We start from the raw sequence: 22835 nt of genomic DNA, 5'->3' as shown, positions 1-22835 counted from the left end.
TGTCACGAGCGTCATCACTTGGTTTTCGCTTGACTATACACTTTGCTTGCCTGGAGTAGATGCAATGGAAGCAGCAGTACTATACGGCCGCTGGGTTACCTTCCACTGCAGTATTGGGGCACAACCCAACATCAGCTTCCCTCCAGATGTTGAAGGGAACGCTTCTCCTTCATTCAATAAATAAGAAAATTAAAGACAAAATAACAAGCGTAACCAAACCATCCCCAGTTACGCAGCATTTACGCGATACCCTAATCAATATGCGGCGCTTTGCTTGCGTTACCCCCATGGGAAGATGCGGACGTTTTCTTGTTCTTTTAAAGAAATTGAGGCTGAATATATTACAGAGCCTACCGTTATAGATGGAGTTTATTCAAAGCCACGTGATACTTTGTTGCTCAGGTCATGTCTCAAGACCACTACTCTCTCCTCTGTGTATGCGAAAAATAACGTTATGAAAGGACAAGTATTCTGCGGCAAGCGAGCTCATTGCTTTAAGATAATGTGGGTTGTTCGTTTGGCCCGGCGATTCGTCTGGGCAGACGCCATTGTGCGTAAGCTGGTCTACTGGGGAGGCTCTCTATCCCTTCGGCGCCCAGTCTGCCAGACGCTGTCGAAGATTTCGGCAATTACCCAGACCATGTGGCAAGCAAAGGCGAGTTCCTGACTTTCAACTACGGACCCCATCGTCGTCCCTTCGAACAGCAGCGGTGACTGATGGCCTCGGCGACTCATCTGGCGATGGGGAAGCTGTTGTGACCGGTGCTAGAGCTGACAGGGGAGCGGCGCTCTTTTAATCCTCAATCACGTAGCCGACCAGCGGGCTGCCTATGCCCGCCAGGCATTGTCCCTGCTAGCCCGAGGGTGAGACGTCGTGTCGCCACGACACCGTTAACCGTTCGAGAGAGGACAACAAAGACAGCATCTTCCTTGGAAGAGACCGTGGCGGCCGCCGCAAATCGCCCCGCTAATTAAGCGAACAAATCGACGGACCCTTTGATGTAGGTTGTCAGGATCTTGGGACCTCTCCACTAGCAGCACACACACGACGAGGAAGAGCCCTGCTGGCGCCACCTTGCAGTGCAGTGATCACGACTCAATATTCAATATTGGATGTGCACGTGGGCCGTGCATGCTCGTCCCCCTCACCTGTTGTGTGTGTGTGATTGGTGTTCCACACAGAGAGGAGGAGCCAGACAGGGCTTAAAACGACGTTGCAGAATGCTGAACGTCGCTCTGAACCATGTAACGCTTCAACCACCACACTCGTGATTTGTAAAACCACTAATCTTTCTTCACCGTAAATAAGTGTAATTAGTGTCATAAACCTGTTTGTTTTCGTATCCTCTTCTTGTCAGCGTTCGTTCCCTCCACCCGGTTATACCACGCTACCACAAGAGACCGGGTAGACCCCCATTCGCTACAACTGGTGGCAGCGGACGGATTGTCATCATGACCGATCCTCCTTCCGAACCTTAATAGGGTGTGGCTGCACACTGAAGTTATGAAAGTTTATTAATAGATACAAGGTAGAAACATAAATATATATTTGGAGGGCCCACAGTGAAAACTGTCGAGGGAGCCTCCTAAAAAAATAAATAGGGTTTACAAGAATATCAGCGAACAGCGAGTTATGCATTTTATACAATATGAAGTGTGTCTATAGCAAAGGGGAAGTCTAAACCCAAAAATAGCTATATGATAATCACAATGACAAATAGACGGATTGAAAAAGTAAATTAGAATAAAGTATAGGTAAATTCACACAAGAATAAATGGCACGTGCAACCAGCAAGGTGAAGACGCATCAAATATTGCCAAGCTTTATACATAGGCAAAATTCAAACACATAAAATGCACAACTGTACGTCAGAAAATCTTTCGTAGAAAAAAAACGTAATGATTTCTATGCGTGCGACAGAGTGTTAGCTTTCATCTCATATATCTTTTCCTCCTCAGAAAGTCGTGATGATCAATCGAATATGTAATATGGTTATCTTCAGTGCTTTTTCTTTAATTCGGTATTGAGTTCGCTATTGTGCTTCTTTTTCCGAACATTAGATGGCGCCTACACGAAAACTGTACTGCACATAAGGGCTAATGAGTTTAGATAAGGTACAGTTTCTACGTGATTGTTTTCTTTGCTCCACTTCGACATAGCAAAATGTAGTTAACGAACCACATCAACTTTTATCCTCACTTCGTTTTAGTGAATCGGGTATTGCCCGTTGTTGGACTTGCTCGTTCCTTCAAAATGTTGTTTTATAACAAAGTCGCCGACTTGATCTGGGGCTTGATTTCATCAATGGCACCGCAGTTATTTTCTGCAGAAAAAAAATGTAAGAAGAACAGCGCGATTTCCCTGCTGTAGCTTGGGAAACCACTCGAAGCGCAAGAAGCACAGCAAAAGGATCATTGAGCGGGAAGAAGCGCTGCTACGTGCTCGAAGCTGTAGGCGGACGTGCTGCCTTGATTGGTCCAGATTCGGCCTTGTGATGGATGGTCTCTCGGTTAGCGCTGAAGGGTGCCACCTGACTGACGACACCTGCCGTTACTGAGAGTGTGGAGGCCCGACTGGCAGGCATAGGCTGGCGGCGTAACTGATCGATGTTGGTACGCGCTACAACTTTCTTGGTGGGCATTAACAGCAACAAAAACGATGAAAAATAACAAAAAACTATAAATATTGGGTCGTGCGGGTTCCTGACAAGACTTAGAATTTACACCAAAGCACAGGCCAAGCGCAATAAGTGTTACATGGTGGGATTTGACGCCCCACAACCACGATATGAATATGCAGAACACCGTAGCCGAGGGATCCGTTAGTATTGTTCTCCTGGTGTTTCTTAACGTACACTTAGATCTATGTACCCTCCAGAAGAAAATAAGAGCTGCATCTCACCGGTACTTACCTACAGAGCAGAAACTTGGGGAATTGTAAAGAGAGTCCAACTTAAGTTGAGGACGACGCAGCGAGCAATGGAAAGGAAACTGAATAGGTTTAATCCTAGGGACAAGAAGTGAGCAGAGTGGATCAGTTAATAAGCGGGTGTTAAGGATATCATAGTCGAAACCAAGAAGAAATGGTCATGGGTAGGGCACGTAGCGCGAAGGCAAGATAATCGCTGGTCATGAAGGTTCACAGACTAGACTCCAAGAGAAGGCAAGCGGGTGAGGGAGAGGCAGAAAGTTAGGTGGGCAGAGGGGATTAGAAAGTTTGCGGGTATAAAGTGGCAGCAGCAAGCACAGGACTGAGTAGACTGGTGGAACGTGGGAGAGGCCTTTGTCTTGCAGTGAGCATCGTCAGGCTGATCCTGATGGTGATGATGAAATCTATGTACAGAAGCCTTTAGAACTTTGCCTTCATCAAAGTGGCTTCGTCGCGGATGAAATGCAATCTCGTGACGTTTGGCTCAGCAGTAAAGCAGTAGATTGTGCACCGGGTAGGCGTAAGTATCGGATGAGGAGACGAATTCTTTAGCCGTGATCACACAGCGAATGAAGCGATGAAAAAAATCGTCCCGCCACGATGGTCTAGTGGATAAGGTACTCGGCTGCTGACCCGCAGGTCGCGGGGTCGAATCTCAGCTGCGGCGGCTGCATTTTCGATGCAGTGGAAAATGCTTTAGGCCCGTGTGTTCTGATTTGAGTGCACGTTGAAGAATCCTAGGTGGTAGAAATTTCTGGAGTCCCCTAATACAGATTCTCCCAAAACAATATGATGATTTTGGGACGTTATAATTCACATATCAATTGAATCATCAATCGAAGAGATGAATGTTGGCAATTGCGGCTTTTACACTGCTGCTATGCAAAATAGGCACTGATATTGTGTATGAATATAGGAAAGGAAAGTACACGGTAGACATCTGTTTCTTCTTATAATGCTTTGACGAATTCAGCATTTGGTTAGTTTGGTGAAGTATTCAAGACCTTGATATCTAAATTCTCGAGTCTTATTGTTTCGCAATAGCAGTTTTGTAAAAGATATGGTATGGTACAGCCACTGGATGAAAACGCACTGGGTGTGCTTTTTGATCCTGTGTCAGTGGGTACAGTAACATAGTGTGCTCGGTTCCAGGCGATGGTGGCCACATCTCAATATGGACGAAATGCAGCAACACCTATATAATCGGATTCATATGTTCCTTTACAACAGACACTAGATGTTCATAAATATTGCGTAGCCCCACAGTAGCACGTGCCTTATAATATTATTTTGTTCTTGCTCGCGAAACTCCTGAAACACTCCTGAAAATAATTGTTAATTGGAACTCAATTTATTAATTCAAGTTTTCACTTGTCGAGGTCCGTAGACCATACTTTCGGAGCTGCAATAAATTTTGTATTCTCTGTCCAATCGTTGCTTATAGAATGTAGATCTGCAGTGGTACCGGTACTGTTTCTGTGGAGACCCACGCTTCAAATGATGACAACATAGATACTACATAGATTATGAAACTTTTGAGTAGGCTCTACGGTACTGAGTCTTTCAATTCTTGTGTTGAGACTAGTCATCCAACATTTTTGTTTATTTGTGACACGAAGCGCTCACACCCGTAGGCGATAAAACCTGTCAGGAGGTCAGGTGACCAAGGGGAGGTACGGGGAGACGAAATGCCCAGTGAGAGACAGGTGATCGACTGCAATGGAACCTGTAGCGTTGGTGGCATGAAAGAGAGAGTAATGATGGTCCCGTGTCGTCCACGTTGATTTCCCAAGGTGCCCCATTTGCCCCGCGGCCAGATTCAATTAGCCACCCCTGCGCCTCTATGGCAGCCACATCGCTCTGATAGGCGGCGCCACGGCGGCTGTCTCCTGTGCCTAGCGTCACTCCGTAGAGTATTCAAATCGGCCGCCACCACAGCCGCACGCTTGCCCCTTATTCCCCTCGCATGGCTTAATTAAACGAAAGGTCACGCAGCCTTCCTGTCTAGGCCACCAATGAGCCGTAGCTGCACCAACCCAAATGCTTCGCACGTAGTTCCTGTTGTTCACAGAGCGACTAATGTTTCAAAACCTAGGATTGAGCTCCTGAAATGCTGTGCAGCCTTTCGGAGGCCGTTTTGCCTGAGAAATTTCTGCACGGGAAAACAGCTTCGTTCCAATAAAGAACGTAGAGTGGAGCAGCGTCGTCACTGCAGTAGTGCTTACTTGAAGTGAACGTGAACTGATCGAGGCTCCGACAGTGCTGCAGAAATATTTCCGAATAAAATGAAATAAAGTGATGCCATTTAGTGCGACAACTTACGGAACATGAAAAAAGGTGGAGATTTTACGGATTTTGGATTGTGGAAAAGGTAGCCACCTTTTCTACAATTCGATATCCGTGAAATCTCAACAACGCTTTATGTATTTGCAAGCTGGCAAGTCGAGTGCAATATATTTAAAAGTGACGCATGATTATTTCCGAATTTCGACATACCATGACATTTTTGTACTTTATTGTGACCTCGCGTGACTGCTGTGCAGTTTTCATTCTTCTATTCCATTATTTGACGAATACGTACTTTTTGAATCCTGTCCAAAAGATCTGTGTTCAGTAGCTAAGCGAAACAAGAAAGCTAACAGCCATCTGACCAGATAAATTTTTTATACTGACATAACAGAGGACAAAGCTCCCGCCAATGTTCGTGTGTGGCGTGTCTGAACATGGCGCACTAAACGCGAACTGTGGCAGCGAATTTGCGATTACGCCTTTTTTTGCTACGGTCAATTATGCAGAAAATCACGTTAGAAGTTGCCGTTGTCTCTCTGCCTCGTAGAGGCCCGCTTCTGCATGCATTGGACGAAGCTCGCTGGTAAAAAGGGCAGTTTCTCTGGAATTTCCTCGTGGATGAAATAAAAGCAAAAAACTGAAGCAGGACGAAGACGTCTGACAGGTGAACGCCTCATTACCCGTAACCGATGGCGCCCGCATCTAAATGCAAATTCGCAGAATGGGTCTTCCTTTCACTCCATCTGCTTAGAAAGAGCGATAGCTCCCTAAACGGCGTTGGTTCCCGCCTTCCCTTCGCAGCAAGTCTTTACTCGTCTCGCCTTGAGTGTGCGCCCCGCACTTGAGGAGTCCCTTGTGCGTTGTATTTCCCGTGCCCACTACGCTGATCTTGGGGGGTAATTAACTTCCTTCGGGAAGAAAAGGTAAAGAAACAAAGGGTCCTCTTGTACATCGATGCAAGGTAAAGGTCAACAACCTTGCTTTTGTTTGCGGGTACGTACGGGTGACTTGCTAGCCTATTGCCAAAGACAAGCATCGGTGTACAAAGCTCCTTGGATGCCACGCCCTTTGGTCTTTTTTAAACGTAGATTTGTTCACGTGACTGTGCTTGAAGGAGGAGGTGAATATAGTATAACGATGATTTGGAAGTGTAATTGCTTCTGTTTTGCTTCCTTCATGACTCGGACGATTCCTTTGGTAAACCGATGACTGCAATAGAAGTGTGATTTGAGATCGCGTATTTCCTGACCGAGCTGCCTTATCCTACTCGGCATTACGCTGTTAAGATTCGATCACTATTCGCGGCACTTGGTCTGTTCCATCGCTGTCTAGTCACGTTTTGCCACTATCCCCATTTTTTTCATCCCTTTTTATTTCTGCACTTTCTTTCTTAAGATCGTTCAATGCCGCTGTTTTTCAAGAAGAGAGGAAGTTAAAACTAGAAGCTTCAAGTTCCCGAGCTTGTAGTGATGGACTTCTTACGTACTCCCCACTTCGGCGCAGCGTGTCTTCCGCCTGAAAGAAGAAGAATCCGGGCTGCAGTCGACGCATTCGGATAGAGGTAGGTGTATGTTAACGCATCTGAAGTGGGCGAAATGTCTGGACACCTCCACTACTGCATATTCGTATTGTTGTATTGGCACATAGGACTTCAGGTATTGTAATATCAAACAAAATACTCCTCCGAAAGCTTCTTGTGGAAACTGTAAATTCATTTCATATAGTTTCAGACTTAGAAAAGTTAGCATGCCAATCATCCATGTACGTGCTAATGCAACAAAAAAGTTAGGTAACGGCGTCATTTGTTAAGTAATAGCATTCAAGTAATAGCAATCAAGTAATAGCATTCAAGTAGCATCATGTTTTTGTTTTTCTTTTACACTTGCAAGAAGCACACAACACAATTATAAACTGCGATAGTATGCGGCTCGAACTTTCTTTGCGTGAAAATACCGTTCACTTGTCCGTAGTTATCAAGCATTTAATGTTCTGGTAGCCAAATTTAGCTGAAAGAGAAACACATTACTATCCCTCGCTATCTCCATCTTGCCATTTTCTTTTCATTGCGTTTGTCGCGCAACTACTCATAGACGCTTATAAATGAAGGAATTAAGTGTAAATAACACACACCACACATGCCGAAGCAGGTGAAGAATAAGCGCCGTTTCCGTCCACCTTCGCTCGTGAAAAAACGCGTAAGACAAGACTGGACTATCACTGATTGTGCGCGCGTGTGCTGCCGAATGTGCAGTGTTTATCTATCTTCCCTCTCTGCTCTCAATTTTGCATCTCCCCCATACCCCTCCCTTGCGCAGGGTAGCAAACCGGCTGCCTATAGACTGGTTAACCTCCCAGCCGTTCTTTTCCTCCTATTTTCCTTCCTTTCATTTCCTTGGCGCTTGTATCCAACATGTCTCGAACCCAGCGACTACCGGTACGCGGTTCTTGTCCAGTCCGCAGCCAGCCGATCGAGTGCTCTGGACAAGTCTGATTTTGTCTCTACTTTATTATTTGTACTTTCTTACAATATTCTTGCACTTTCATCTTCTGGTAAAGCATCGGGACGATGCCTTATAAAGAGGTAGTCTTTCTTGGGTGTCTTCAACGCAAAAAATTTTGCTCTGTCTGTCTGTACACTTGTATGTTTGTCCGCCCTTAACGGTACCTATTACGACACCAAACGATACCCCAAAACGGCGGACCCCGTCCGCAGCGCCCACCATTATTGCTCAAGTTATAGCGTTCCTACTTGTACAACTGTCAATTGAAAAGCGATTGTTGCGCATATCCAAGGCACAATAACAATACGTAAATATTTTGTAGGTGTGTCTCTATACTAGAAAACACATGCATAAGTAATTCTAAGGACCGTAGCGTTTATCACGCTGCGCTGATAATGCAACGCTTGCACGAAAAGGCAAGTGTTTCCAGCGCTTTGCTAAGACGACACGGTGGCGGCACCTACCCGCCGTTTTGCGTTCTACACCTTATCGCCTCGAAGACGGGTGCACACACCACGCACTTAGTTTTCCAAGATAACTGCCAGATAACGCTCATGTCTCACGTCTGACGTGACCCAATGCGCTCGTTCGCCTCCGCTGCACGCTCGTGGCACTCTGACGCAGCGCCTCCAGATTACCATTTACCGATTTTCTCGCTCAGAACATCAAATAAAAATTTTCTTCACTCTCTACAGACGCCAGAGTATCGTGTAGATACGGGGCCAATTTTTGAGAGGGGGGCAATGCCACGCCCTTTCCTCAAGTTTTCTTATCACTCCGTTACGATGTACGCGATTCTCAGCGCAAACTGCGCTTACAGTGTTCGAGAAGCTTCAGGGCTGCCGTAGATAATTTTGTTGAGATTACGCCCACGTCGTCAGCATTTCCGAATATTCTGGAATCGACGTCGCCGCTTGCGATAACGCAAGAATGTTCAAAGGCAAGTGTATAGATGCAGGCACGCTTCGCCACTAGTCTGTTGATCAACAGCCGACGCTCTGCTCGCCACTATCAGCGCCAGTGTCTTGGTGCAAGCTGACTTTCTTTTTACGTGGCCACAAGTTCAGTCCGAATAAACAGTTTATTATTCCACCTGCAGTAGGTTCCCTTCGTCCACGTCACGACGTCGTGACAATATCAATTACAAGGACAAAACGTCCCTGATACTTTGCCCTAAGCGCGCAATGGCAGAAAGATCGCCATTCATTTATTGCTCTCAGGCCAGGTACATGTGCGAGTTCTGATTGAAGCGAATGATCGCTTTTTCACAGAGGCTGCCATGTTGTCGCGGGATAGCAACTATCGGCAGCTGCTTCTACAACAATCGCATGCTTCTCACGAGCTTGAAAATCATGAATAACAATAAATGGGGCTTTACGTTCCAAATCCAAGATATGATTATAAGATACGACGTAGTGGAGGGATCCAAAGGTCTTGAACAATTTTTCTTCTTCGTGCACTGACACCGCTTTGTACATAACAAGGCACGCATGATTGCCAGTCCACCGTGGCGGACAAGGAATTATGATTAGCATGTCACGTATTGCTTGGATGTAACACGTGCCGCACGAAAGTGTGTGGCTTGCTCACTACTTATAGCTTCCACCATGCTGCAACCAGCTTGTGAATTATAGATACGCACTTCTATAACGAGTATAGTTTCGTTTCGACAATTATGCAAATATTTATATGCTCCAGGTCATGATCACACCAGTGTTGCATGTGCCTGACGGATTGGTGGTCAACATATTTGTGTACAGATGCATTGAGTATCTTAGTCACGAGAACAGTGATTAGTTCTTTTCCCTTGTGTTGTTCTTCTTTTTTTGTTTTGATCGTATACCGCAGTGGGTTGGTGTGCCTTGTTCTTTCTAACTCTTGTTGTAGTTAACTTTGCTGGATTCTAGTGTCTTTTGTCTCTTTCGTTATCTTTTATATCTAAGACAATACTGTAGACACCAGACACTTAGCATTTCTGTCCTTCTTCTTCGGTACGAGTTTGTCCGCTGTCCGCGCGAGTGCTGCGGCCTCAACGACGGCGCGTTGAAGCTCGGGGCAGCTTTTTATGGCTCCCAACGGTGCCACCAGCTGAGCCCACCAATCTTAAGAGCTTCGCTCTCCCTGACAACGGCCAAGCCTCGTCGAAGACCCGGCAAACACCAGCAACAATGCCAGAAGGTCGAAACATTCGCTCACTCTTTACTTAGTCCTCTAACTTCTTTTGGAGTATTATTCCTGGTACGGTTTCTGGGCCTCTTCACGTGAAATTGGTAGCCCGTCGGCCTTAGTGCGGCGCGTTCCGAGGGGCCTTTAGGAATTGCAGTTTCTTCGGGGTGGCGGGAAATCTTGCGAGTTCTCGCGATGGGGAGGCTGATCCCCATGCGGGCTCACTACCATTCTCCCTGTTTCGAACTACGCCATTTATTCCCTACGTCTTTATCGCTGGCAGCCATCGCTAGCTACGCCGCATTTCGGCGGCTCAGTGGTTCCGCGCCAAATAAATATCCGCCCACTTTTCTCTGAACCGGTGCCTCCCGTGCACAGTCGTTTATCTCTCCCTGTTCGGGAAAGGAAAGCCTCGCTCCGACCATCACGTCCGGTCTTAAGGACATAAGCAAGGAATGAGGAGGGAAAGAGGTTGCACAATACCACGTTTGGGTTTTCGTACACTTGAAGAAAAGGCTGCCTTTTATTTTTACTTGGCCCCGCTTATCAAAGTAGCTTAGCCCGCTAGACTGTGCTCTAGATGTCCTTGAACTCGATAGCGTTAAAGAGCTTGTTTCGAAGAAGTTTTGATGTCAGCATGTTGTGAGCTAAAGGGAGCTAACTAGTGACCGAAAATTCAAGACATATACTAACATATAGTAAAAACCTGTGGTTTAAGTAGGAGTGCTCCCAGCTTTTTTTCGTCCTCTGCACGACAAGTAGGCATTTTGCTATGAAACGACGCCAGTACTTAAATTCGCTTAAAAAGGGACACTATGCGAGTGTCATGAGGCACGACGAGTTTCCCTACCGCATGTTATATTGCATTGCAGAACAATACTTTGTGCCAAAACATGCGAATTCACGCAGCGAGTTTTTGGTTTAAAGGCCCTCCGCAAAGCATCATCAAAGTGTGCCGCAGCGCAGCAGCATGTGTCGCCTTATAAATGCATTGTAAGTACTTCGCCAATCGCAAAGGGAAGAATTATGGTGTAGCGAGCCCTTCACAAATGCTCTTGCAGTAGCCATTTTTTCATAGTTTGAAGATAGATGCTGCGTCCTGATTTTGGCGCCCTCCATGAAGAGAAGTAAGACTAGCTATTGAAAAGGCGATGCGAACGGCACCCGATTGGGGAGTGCCAATCTTTTCTTGAAGGTGAAGTTCAAGCGTGTTCCACTTTTTTATTTGAAGGTAATACCCTTTATGAGCTCTGGACTCTACCTCAGTAAATTTTCGTACGCTCTTGTACGCTTATAATAAACATCTTATCCTCCAAGACAGCGAGTACATGCTCAACAGCAAACACAAGTTATCGAACCAAAGGAGAACGAAGCATTCCCAAGAAATATTTGACGATTGTTTGACAGACTCATACTTTTACTGTAGCTAACCGTTTGATAATAAACACCCTAAACAATGCCTAGAGTTGGGGCCTGGAAAACTGGCAAACTATTGCGAAACCCGAGACAATTTTCTTCCCGTGCAATTATCAACGTACGCCTATTAACAAAAGTGGCTGTGACTGTGTTTAGCAAGTTTAGAGAAAAACAGACCGCATTATTTTTGGGCCTGCTAACAGTGTTTATTAATGGCGATGTACTGTTATATAATTGCTCTCCTGCTGAGAACTGAGCGATTGCCTCGAATTCAGTCACTGCCGCAAAAAAAAAAAAGATCAGAAGTGCTGTTCTAATTGTATATTACGAGGTGTTGCTTTTTTTACTGAGCTTTCCGTTTTTCCTGTAGCTTATTAACAAACATCTGATATCACTGCTGTTTGTGGCGATACATTCCGAAATGATGACTTTTTAAGTGACCATGTCGTATTTTTACATATGTTATGCTGAAAAAAAAACGAACCTGAAATAACGAAATACCTATTACATGAAACAGAAAGGAGTGTGACGAACAGTAACACTCCTTTTTTTCAGACCAGTATTTCATCAATTAGTTTTATGAGACGGTTACTCATAACTATAATGAATTACATGTTTCACCGAAATGACTTTATTTTACTGACTGCTTTTTCTTACGTGTGCAATGGACACTATGTGAATATATTCAAGGCGGCTTTCCAGTAAGGTCGTTTACCGACCAAAAACTCTTGTTTACAGACTGGTCATCTCGCTCATTGTGCTTTTACCACTCCTAATTCTATTGAAAGGCACACAAGAACAACGAAACGTTTTTCCCCCCAACAACTACTGTGGAATTGTCCCGCTTCATACGTACCCTCTGGCGTTGCATGGAGGACGACATAGCACCGGTCGGTCGAGAGCAAAGGGGGAAAGGTAAAAAGACAATAGGTGAGAAAAGTAGTGCATGAGCGAGATTTGTTTGAAAAACTACCTTACAGGAAAGCCGCCTTCCACATTTTTGCAATCAGTGTGCAATCAACTACGAGAAAATGAATCTGGTCGCTTTCCTGAGTGCCCGTAGAGACCGTAAAATGAGTGCCAACACAAACGTTAGTTCTGAGATGCGTTTCAATACCAGAGCAGTGTACAATGAACCACCATATCTAGGAACCACATGCTCAAGTCTCGCGCTGCTCATTCTGCTTTTTGAGTCATCCTTCAAAATGGCTTCCTGTCCTTGCAATAAGTAACATGATCATCATCATAGTAATAACAAAATAACAGTACTACTACTACTAATAATAATAATAATAATGATAGTTTGGCTTTTACCTGCCATAGCCATCGTATGAGGCACGCCGCAGTGAAGATCTCCGGAAGCTTTGACCATCTGGTGATTGTTAACGAGCACTGACATTGCATAGTAAAAGAGCCTCCAGCATATAGTGTCCATAAAAACGTTACCAACTTGGCCGGGATTGCACCCACGACCTTTGTGACGCCAGCAGAGCACTGCAACTGCTACAACAGCACTGCGTACTAAGTACCATTCGGTTTACGGGAAAGCGGGACATAGACTATAGCTTAGTACAGAGGAAGGGCGTGTCCAGAGGGGAACAAGCTCGGAGGTGGTGGTCATTGTTGCCAATATTGATGAAACTCCCTCTCATCGCAGACTGTAGAAGCACACAAATTTATTGGCAGTTAGCCCTTGAAGCGGTTGTTCATGTCATTCTTTTTCACGCTTTCCTCGTTTATGTTTACCATACAAAGAAGCCCTATCTACATTTGTTGTGGCAGCATGGATTGGGGGCAAATACAAACCATGTGTAGGGCGAGAAAGCGGGACATAGACGATATCTATAGCTTAGTACAGATATTATGAACGAGAGCATCGACGCCGTGATCGTTCCTGAGACGCGATTACCGGAAATGGACATTCCATTCACCATGGAAAAACTGGAAGGTGCTTTAGTCGCTTCTAAGCGCATGTCATCGCCAGGTCCTGATGGTATTACTTATAGTGCGTTGAAACACATTGGACAAAAAGCCAGAAAGAACTTATAACATGCTTCAACAACTCCTGGCTCAGCGGCAGTGTTCCCCGAGAATGGAAAATAAGTCGATTAATACCACTTTTGAAATCGGGAAAATCACCATTGGACTTGACAGCGTATCGCCCTATTGCCCTCGCAAGCTGCCTCGGAAAAGTGATGGAAAGAATGGTTCTATTTCATCTCGAGTGGTACTTCGAACGATACACCAAATACCCTTCTTGCATGGCAGGCTTTCGTCGGGGCCGCTCCTCCATCGACTGTGTGCTTGACTTATCGACAACTGTTAAACAAGAAAAAAGTCGCAAGCGCATATCAGTGGCACTCTTTCTTGACGTGAAAGGTGCATATGATAATGTAGCTCACGATGCCATCCTCACTTCTCTCGCAGCAATGGGCATTGGTGGACGAATGTTTCATTGGATAAAAGATTATATAACTGGCAGGTGTTTCTTTGTGCAAACATATGAGGGTACAACTGCTGAACATTACACCTACTGCGGAGTACCTCAGGGAGGTGTTTTAAGCCCCACATTGTTCAATGTGGCCCTTATTGGTCTGGTGAAGGTTCTGCCAAAGTCGGTGTGCCTATCCATATACGCCGATGATATTTGCCTCTGGAGTGTTGCAGTTAATCGCCCTCAGGTGCGTGCGCGAATACAGCGGGCAGCAACCCTCACAACAGCCTACCTTCAGAAACAAGGCCTAACTATATCAACTGTGAAGTGTGCGTTGATGGCGTTTACACGCAAACCAATGACGCCATACCCTGTTTACATCAATGGACAGAGTGTGAAATATGCACGGATGCATCGTTTCCTGGGCATAATAATCAACAGAAGTCTTTCGTGGAGCCCACATTGTGCGTACTTGAAGAAGAGACTGCTATCTATTGTGCATATAATGAAATTCATGTGTGGAAAAGCATGGGGAACTTCTGTGGCCTCCATGCTACAGCTGTACAGGGCCCTATTTCTGGGTCTATTGTGCTACAGCTTGCCGGTACTGACTAACACTTGCAAATCCAATACTCATTCATTGGAGAGTTTGCAGGGTCAGGCACTGCGTATCTGCCTAGGACTGCCCCGATGCGCTTCTACTTATGCCACAATCATGCTTGCCAAAGACCACACGGTCAGGACATATAGAGTTGTGGATTGCCTCAGAGCGCACATTCGACATGCTAGCCGTGTCCCCGACCACCACTTGGCCCTTCTACCTTCCGGAAGACCACGTGCTTTGTTTTCAGACGTCATAGCCAAGCACCTAAACAGTATTCCATCAGGATATACGCCAGCTGCGAGAATGGCATGTCCTTTGTGGTGCCTCGACCAGCCGCAAGTACGTCTAGAAATTCCGGGAATCAAAAAGAAAAGCAATCACTCCAGAGTAGCATTGAAGCAAGCAACACTGCAAATATTACATGAGTTGTACTTAGACCGAACGCAGGTATACACTGATGGGTCCGTCTCGTCCAGCAGCTCATCAGGTGCCGCTGTAATTCCGGCTGCAGCAATGAGAATCAAGTTTAAATTGTCGCATATGACTACATCTACGGCATCAGAGCTTGCTGCCATAAGGGCTGAGTTACAATATCTCGTTCAAGAACGTCCAGGAAAATGGGTCATATTCTTTGATTCGAAGGCAGCGCTTCAGAGTTTGCAGTCTGCCATGCGTAGGAGGAGTCATGACTAATTGGTACCAGAAATAAGACATTGCCGTCATGAAGCTCTAGCACGAGGGCATTATATTATATATCGATGGCTGCCTGGACATATCGGTATTACCGGAAATCAATTAGCCGATGGTGCAGCCCGCTCAGCCCATGAAGGAACCCGTGTAGTCCCGATTCCTCTATCAAGGAATGATGCAGCAAGACAACTTTACCTGCTGGCTCGAGATCTCACACGCACGTTCTGGTCGTCTACCAGCTTCCAAAGGTGTCAATTTTATGAACTGGATCCTTCGCTCAAGCTAAAGCTACCATCACAAGTTTCCCGCTCCGATGCGACACTGTTATGCCACCTTTGGTTGGGTGTTGCATTTACAAAGGTGTACTCCTTTCGCATTGGTATGGCAGACACTCCTACATGCGACTACTGCGGAGCTGAAGAGACCATCGAACACGTCCTGTGCAGCTGCGCTTGCTGCGACACATAGCGAAGCCAGCTCCGGATGGTTTTGAATCAACTTGACCCCGGACCATTTTGTGTGCAGAAGATAATAGGACCTTGGGCATCTGCCTCAGTTGCGCAGAAAGCAACTAAAGCACTGCTAATTTACCTAAAGTCAACAAACCTTAGCGACCACTTGTAGACTGTGTGTGCTCCCCGAGTGTGCTCGTGATTGTGTGTACCTTCTCATCTCTTTGAAACCTCTTTTCTCCCCTTTATCCCTTCCCCAGTGCAGGGTAGCAAACCGGATGTGCGTCTGGTTAACTTCCCTGCCTTTCCTTGCATTTTTATCTCTCTCTCTCTCTCTCTAGTACAGAAGAAGGGGGTGTCCAGAGGAGAACTAACCCGGCGGTGGTGGTCATCGTTGCCAATATTGATGAAATTCACTCTCATCGCAGACTGTAGAAACTGAAAAATTACTTGGCAGTTAGTACTATCTGCTTCAAATACAATGCATACCACGGGAAGGATATGAAATGGCGTGCCATCCCGTCGTCGCCATCAACAATAGCGCAGCTACCACTCCAGTAAGTCAGCACTGCGCATGCCGATGGTGCGCAAAAAAGCACGTAAAATGGTTCGTAAAAACAGCACAAATATAAACAAACAGATGCAGAACTCCAGAGGAAGTGCACAACCGCAGGCTTTGCATTCTCTCACTGCGTTAATGCTTCCGAGCACCTGCGGCTTTATTCGCTTCCTTTTGAGTCGTGTCTTTCTGATTTCTCCCTCTTCTATACACGCCTTTGTGGTTTTGCCCTGAGGGTGGCGTACTTCCGCCAGTCCATTTCTCGTCGGCGCCACTGCTCAAATGCACGAGGAGGGTTCTTCGATGACTCCGGGCAGGCGTTTCCGTTTTGACGGCTCTTCTTTTCGAGTTCTACGCATTGGCTAAAAACAGGTCTTGATAGAACATGCAAAAGCGGTGTTTGGCTGCTGTGGGGTGCTGCTTTGAAGCTTATAAGGAGAAAACCAGGGAGCCTCGCGCAATGGCATTTCATGATTCGTAGGTGCATGTGTGCTTTCGGCTGTGAAAAGCTTAAACGATGTTTGTCTCTTTTTAAATGCGAAGCATTTTTTAGCAAACTTCGGCAACCTTGAGCATATCTATCTATCTATCTATCTATCTATCTATCTATCTATCTATCTATCTATCTATCTATCTATCTATCTATCTATCTATCTATCTATCTATCTATCTATCTATCTATCTATCTATCTATCTATCTATCTATCTATCTATCTATCTATCTATCTATCTATCTATCTATCTATCTATCTATCTGCCTACGACATTTAGCTCTCCTGGCCGTTTCCGTAATGTTATCGATACCAAACTTGGTGTGGCAAAACGCGACTGTATGAAGAAAATATTTGACTAGTCAAAACATGAAAATCATGATATGTATGTCATGAATGTCATGAATTACATTTCATGGTCCTGCAGCTATTGCGGTGGTTACGTTCACATGGCAAGTTGCAAAACTTGTATGGCATGGCATGATTGCATGGCCAACACAAGCGACAGACCCTAACATGAGAATCACGACATGCGCGTCATGTAACAATATGACTACATGCCGCGCTCATGATGCGCTCGTGGCTGTTTCACTAGCGTCACATATTCCGAATTTGGTATTATGGGACGTGAATGAATGCGAAGGTTTGATACGGGTGCAAACATGATAAACATGAGATGCGTGTCATGTAACAACATGACTATAAGCTACGCTCATGATGCGCTCGCGGCCGTTCCGCTAGCTTCACATGTACCAAACTCGGTATTACGTGAAATTTTCCTCGGGATTCACTCCTGCATCTGAACCATCCATACCCCCTTGGTGTCCTATTCGACCCACAGTGCATTTTAGTGTACCAGGGATCTGGAGGAAATCTCAGCTTTCATCGCCCGTGCTGAAACAACTCTCTTCTTCCTTTGCACGAGAAATATTCAGACAGTGTACATATATATACCAGTAGCTCCACGTACCACCAGTGTTCGTCAGGTGCAGTAGTCGTCCCAGCAAGAGGTGTTACCATCAGCTTTAGCACTGACCACTCCACGGCATCTACAGCAGCGGAACTAGCTGCTTTGCGCGTTGCACTTTGTGTGATCAATCGGGAACCACCGCAACAATGGTTGACTTTCAGCGACTCAAGGGCTGCCCTACAGTCTGTGCTCTCAGCACTGCGTCACGGGCCGTACGAACAGCTTCTTTTCTAAATTCTATGCCTTCTCCACACTTCACACGAGAAAGGGCATAATGGGACGTTTCAGTGGCTGCCAAGTCACTGTGGCGTTATAGGGAACGAACATGCCGATACTGCCACACGGGCAGCTCTTGAATGAACACTAGAAGAAGCCATACCACTTTCGCGGACCCATACAGCCAGTAATCTTCGATGACTTGCGCGTGAAATCACGTTTTCACTTTGGTGCCAACCAAGCTACGAGACGATTCTCCAACACCACCTGTCTTCTTTGATGGCTCTCCGCATGCCCACTGATGGCTCTCCGCAAGACACGAACGGACGACGTAGGTAAGTGACGCCTCCAAACATGATAATCACGACATGCGTGTCATGTAACAATATGGCTACAAGCCACACTGATGATGTGTTCGCGGTCGTTTCGCTAGCTTCACATATGCCAAATTTGGTAATACGTGACGAAAATGAATGACGAAGGTATGTGACTGGTGCAAACATGGTAAGCATGAGATGCATGTAATGTGAGAATATGACTACATGCCAAAGTCAAGGCGCCAATACATTGCGACGTGACGCGGTGCGCGTGCTCGCCGGTGCTGCCACGCCAGGCGCCGGTCCTGCCATATACACGCAGGTGCGCGCCGCGCTGCGTTGCTTTGACGCATGCGCGTTTCAGCGCGTCCGGCGTACCTTCGTCACGAAAAGAGAGAGCCGCAGTGTTGTCTGGGTAACGCATCGGCGCGAAATGCAGCATGTCGTATTTCGCGCTGGTTGCCGTCGGGCCGTGCCGACGGACGCTGGTCACGCCTGGCGTAAGACTCGCGTTTTGCTAACGTATAGCGTCACTGTGCCCAGCGTGCGCTCGCGTCAACGCTACATTGGAGTATATTGGGCGCATCATGATGCGCTCTCTGCCGTTTTGCTAGCTCCACATATACATAGTGTTCATGTGATGCCACTTCCACCATTGTCGCCCTCTCCCGCCATGCCGGGGTACCTATTTGGGTACCTACGGCAGTTCGCGTGCTGCAGCGCGGTTTGTTTGGAGCTCTTCATCTGTTACTGTGTACGATGTTGAAAGGGAAGCATTGTGTTTTTTAAATGCGAAGCATGTCTTAGCGAACTTCAGCGACTTTGAGCGTATCTATCTATCTATCTATCTATCTATCTATCTATCTATCTATCTATCTATCTATCTATCTATCTATCTATCTATCTATCTATCTATCTATCTATCTATCTACCTATCTATCTATCTATCTATCTATCTATCTATCTATCTATCTATCTATCTATCTATCTATCTATCTATCTATCTATCTATCTATCTATCTATCTATCTATCTATCCAGCTATCTATCTATCTATCTATCTATCTATCTATCTATCTATCTATCTATCTATCTATCTATCTATCTATCTATCTATCTATCTATCTAGCCGCTTACGTTTGGGGGCTCTCGTGGGCACCTCCTTAACTTGGCGTGAACCAAAAGTAGTATGGAAAGGTAAAATGGTTTTACAAAAAGGACGCGCTAGTGAAGGCATGAATAATGTCACACTCCCGTCACGTACGTCGTCAAACACTTCCCGCCAGACAGTGGCACACACCCATGGGTGAGTATGTTCCGCTGCTATGCGGGTATTTGCCACAGGTGATTGACACTTAGTATATACCTAGGAACGACGAGATACCAGACATTGGTAGCGTCGACCCGACAAATGCAAGGAATAAATGCCAGGGTCCCAGCTGCAATCGAACCCAAGCATTCTGCGTGGCCGTGAAGCATCTTACCACAGAGCTACGCCACGTCTCGAAACTTCTTTTTAAATGACGCTAATCTTCGTGAAACGTCAATATTGGTTGCAGTGCTGCCTACCCAATTATAAAAACATCACTATGTACTCTTTCGATACAGCCGTCACGTCGGGTTAACATCAATTGTGGTTAGTCACCATGTACTCAAGCTGATTTATGTAGCAGGGTACAGGGCCAGTATCCTCGCGAGCCTCCGCGCTTCACATCAGCTTCTAGTGTTGCTAATACGCATGTTCAAGTTGGCATAGTTGCGCAAGTGCAAACAACTGATTATATACACATTTGCAACTCTTCAACATATCTCTGTGCGTGCAACATTTGTACATATATTAACACCAGTTTATGACGAGTCACTCAATAGGAAAATTGCAACACGGTCACCTTCCCTCTGCATGCTTCGCATAACGTCGATTCCCAGGTAGGTGAAATCTGGCATTTTTTTAACGAGCTCCTTGGATCAGGAAGGCCTCGTTTGTTCACTCGATACAAGACCAGAAAATCAAGATGTGCGACACGTATACCAGCCACCGTGTTCACTGGCTGCCCGCCACGACCTACGAAGGTCCATTATCTCGCTTTCTCTACAAACACTACAAATTCCGTGGCCCAAGAACAAGTGAAAGCCCAAAGTCTCTCAAGGTACAATTTTAAGAGTGGATGAGCGAAGCAGCAGCTCCCATCAAAAAGAAGTAGCGCAGAGCTAGGCAAGTTTACAAGATATATAATAATAATTATATATTGCTGCGGCCCACGCCACCAAAGTAGCAGCACCCCCCCCCTCCCCCCAAGTGTTTTAAACAGTGCTGATGTTGAGCCTCTTTGATTGAAAGTTGTGGAAACAGCCGTGAAAAATATTATGCGAGACAGATAGAGACTTCGTGTGGTGCGTGCCGCGGTAATGCCGGTCATCACTTTTTTTGTTCGCGTATGTTATGACACTGTTTTCACCTTGTATTTTACTTTTTTGTATGCTAATGTACAGTAGAGTCCCGGGAAAGAATGAAGACCGTGTTAGGGAATTGACCAATTTTTCAAAATCCTGACCCCCCAACTCGAACCGATCAGCTATACTTCAAAGTGAACTAATATTGTTTCGCATCCAGTTTCAGTTGGTTTCAATGCAATACCCGAATTTCCGCAATCGCCATCACGATTTTAACCGCCTTCCTGACACTCTGATTGTGCATGCAGTGGTCGCGGGCAAGTTTGTATGTATGTACAGTATCTTGGCAAGCTATCTCAGTTGGCAGGTAAGTGCTTGGCTATGGCACTTATCCGGAGTGGAGTTACACCTGAAGACGCAAGTATCACCGACTTTCTTCCGTGCCAGCCAAAGACGCCGGTACTTTTCGGAAAATCGCTATGTGCGTTCTCAATTTTAGGTAACAACATTTGCCGAAGCAACACCCCGAAGCTCTGCTTCCTCTTCGGGGACTACTCAATCAACTTGCTTCACTAGCAGCCCTCAAACTTGCATCGTGAGCAAAACTAAAGGGGCGCAAGCACGAGGAGACAACATGGCAGCGGTTGGCGACGGCGTCGGTAGGTAGCTAACGTGGTTGCTTGGGCGAGTTGGTACGACATGATTCACTTAAAAAACAGCAGTGCCGCTGTCCGTCTCCTTCTTTTCTCTTGTCCCTCGTTATTGGCGCTGTTTTTTAAGTGAGTCGGTAGGTAGCCGGGCATGTCGGTGGCGCATTTCGGAAGTGACGAAGGGGCGCTGCGTGACGCATGTGCACACTATGTACACCGAATTCTGTGCTAAGTGACGTCAATGGGTGACGAAATATATTAGTGGCGCAAACATGATAATCCTGACACGCGTGTCATGTAAGAACATGACATCATACCACGCTCACAGCGTGCTCATGGCCGTTTGTTTCACTAGCTCCACATATACTAAATTTGGTATCACGTGACGTGAATAGATGACGAAGGAAAACGACACATCCAAACATGAATATCATGACATGGAAGGCATGTACGGTGCCTCGCAAGGTTGTGCTGATTTTAAGGTTACATATAAAGATTTCTCATTCATGCTTCGCATATCATCGTTTCCCACTGTACGTGGGATCTGCCAATTTTTTTTTATTATGAGTAAACAACTTGACTTATTTAATAAAGATATAACGTCAGAGAACAGTATAAACAGTATAGTATAAATAGAAGTGTCAAAAAAGGGAAACTCTAAGTAAGATTGCTTCTTTTTTATTTTACAATAGCGATAGACTCGAGTATTGGCAACTTTAGGATAACGATTTCATGATAAGATGCTACAAATTAACATAAGAAGCCTTTTTCTTGCGCTTGATATATTCTTCGGTTTGTTGAGTTTTGAATACACCAACCAATTGCTTCCTTGCTTCTCACTCGGAAGCTTCTTCAATTCTGACTTCGGCTCAAATAAACTCAGCCGAGCATTCAGCCGGGACTCGGCGCCGACATTGTGAAAACTTTATTTTTCAAAGGGCCTAGAAGCTTTATGAAGGAGCACTTTCTGTAGTTTAGGTGGGCCTTCTTAGAAATCACCTCCCAAGAACTTCGCTCCTAATTTTGTCTTGACGAATGTTACATCTTGGTGTAGCTTTGCATCCAGAATGCACGATGACTATGAATTTCGTCCAGTTCGGAACAGAAAATAATGGTCTTGTTAGAGCCACTTTAAGCGACCACTTATTATGCGCCTGGACCGACATCGTAAAGGCGTTCGAGAACGCGGCAATAGCAGGGAGTGGACAAACACTTGAAAGCGAATTGACACAGCCGTGCCGAATGGCGTGCAGTCGAGCCTTGGCAACAAGACACGTTTCGGTAAATAATCGCCCGTGAAGGACTCCGCAGTGACGTTGCTCGCTAGCCTAATGATCGCTTCGAAGTGCTCTCTTTCGTACGCTTGTGTTCAGAAGATCTCGGGTTTTGACTCGCTAATATTGATCGTGTGATTTTTTTTCCTTCTTATTTGTGGTGCTTGCAGCTCTTGTGCGAACCTCTTGTGTGCCCATGAACATGCCCGCCCCCGTGCGCGACTAGTGCGTACTTTGTGTTCCCATGTTTTCGTCATGTCATCTTACATGCCAGTGAAGGGACTCTTTCAACATCGGCTCATAGTAGCGCTGCACGATCACGCTTATCCCTTTGCATCTGCCTTCGTCGAATGATTGGCGAATGATTGAATCGGCGAATGATTGAATGCTGAGGTTCGTATTGCCCATTAATAAGGACCCGTATTTTTCTTTCTCCCTCAGTTTAATCCATATTGTGTTATTGTCCTGCCTATACAATTATCTTGAC

General features: G+C 45.7%; 1 long non-coding RNA gene across 1 annotated transcript in view; it reads right to left on the bottom strand.

Annotated features, from left to right (window-relative positions):
* LOC142814617 (uncharacterized) overlaps positions 1-22835 on the bottom strand; it is a 102803-nt gene that overhangs the window by 12448 nt on the left and 67520 nt on the right. The gene's annotated exons all lie outside the window — the stretch shown is intronic.

Source organism: Rhipicephalus microplus, chromosome 4, assembly GCF_043290135.1.
Source record: "Rhipicephalus microplus isolate Deutch F79 chromosome 4, USDA_Rmic, whole genome shotgun sequence".
Lineage (NCBI taxonomy): Eukaryota > Metazoa > Arthropoda > Arachnida > Ixodida > Ixodidae > Rhipicephalus > Rhipicephalus microplus.
Note: the sequence above shows the minus strand (reverse complement) of the source record. Positions and strands in the feature narration are given on the sequence as shown.